Raw genomic sequence first — 1,222 nt, 5'->3', positions numbered from 1 at the left:
TTAGCTGTTGTGCTGCAATCAGGGGTTGGAGGTTGTGAAAGGTGTGTGTGTGTGTGTGTGTGTGTGTGTGTGTGTGTGTGTGTGTGTGCAAGACAACGAGTGAGTGTGCGTGCTTGCGTGTCGTGTTTTCCTATTGGTAAGACTGCTGGGTCTCATGGAGCAGACTGTGAAAGCTGGATCCAGCGTGGGATACGAGGCAGGAGTGAGACCCTTCAGTTCTGGTGCTGCAAATGCTTCTCCATCTGCATGACCTTTGTGTGGACACTGACGGTGAATTCAGTTGGTGTCGTACCAGGAGCTTATCGTGTGATTAAAAAAAAAAAGAAAGTTTCACATGCTTTTTGTTTTGAGCACATGAAGAACTTTGAAATATTATCTTGTGTCCTGTCTGAAAAATCATGTTTTATCTTCTGTGCATTCGAAATTTACCACTTCACTAGCCCTCTCGCGCACGATAAGTTTCAGTAAGTTTTCCGGCGCACGATTTTTTCTGCGAGGCCGCCCGCCGGCTGCCCACTCGCTGCAAATAGCCAAACAGGTATTCTCTCCTTATTCTCGCCACCCAAACATCAATATACTGCCATGAAACCTATGTCATCTTATTCGTCGATGTTTGTTCTAGCTGATAAGCACCACAAAAAAAAAAAAAAAAAAAAAAAAGGAAAACGAATAAAACAACATTAGGCGGCCGTGAATAAAATTTTTCGCTACATCACGTTCACTTCCCAACGTCACCATTCGAATGTTTTCCATCATACGGGAAAATGTTATTAGAAGTGTTGATAGAGAATTTCATCAGCTTTCTAAAGAGACAAATCCGGTTGTGATACGATTTGTAGTTTTTGAGAAAATAGCCAGAAACTGAAAGCCATTTTTGAAAAAATTCAAGGAGCTCTAAAACTGAACTTTTCTCTCACATGTTATGTTTTTATTGCACAATATTATGCAGAATTTCACGAGCTTTCTAATGACCCAAAAATGGTTTCTATACGCCTCATAGTTTTCGAGTAAATCGCCAAAAACGACTGGGAACTCACGTCCGTATGTCACTTTCGTGATGTGCGCACAGCATACGTAATATTCCCGCCTCCGTAACAACGAATTCTTATCATAGATATTACATTGTTATGTCTTGTACATACGTAGAATTTATTGTTCTTTATCATGGTTCTTACAGGAAATCGATACATCCAATAGTTTTCGAGTAATTGGCTGACAAAGT

The sequence above is a fragment of the Coenobita brevimanus genome, chromosome 114, assembly GCF_032717465.1.
Source record: "Coenobita brevimanus isolate Jiangsu-jjx chromosome 114, ASM3271746v2, whole genome shotgun sequence".
NCBI lineage: Eukaryota > Metazoa > Arthropoda > Malacostraca > Decapoda > Coenobitidae > Coenobita > Coenobita brevimanus.
This window is presented reverse-complemented; position numbering follows the sequence as displayed.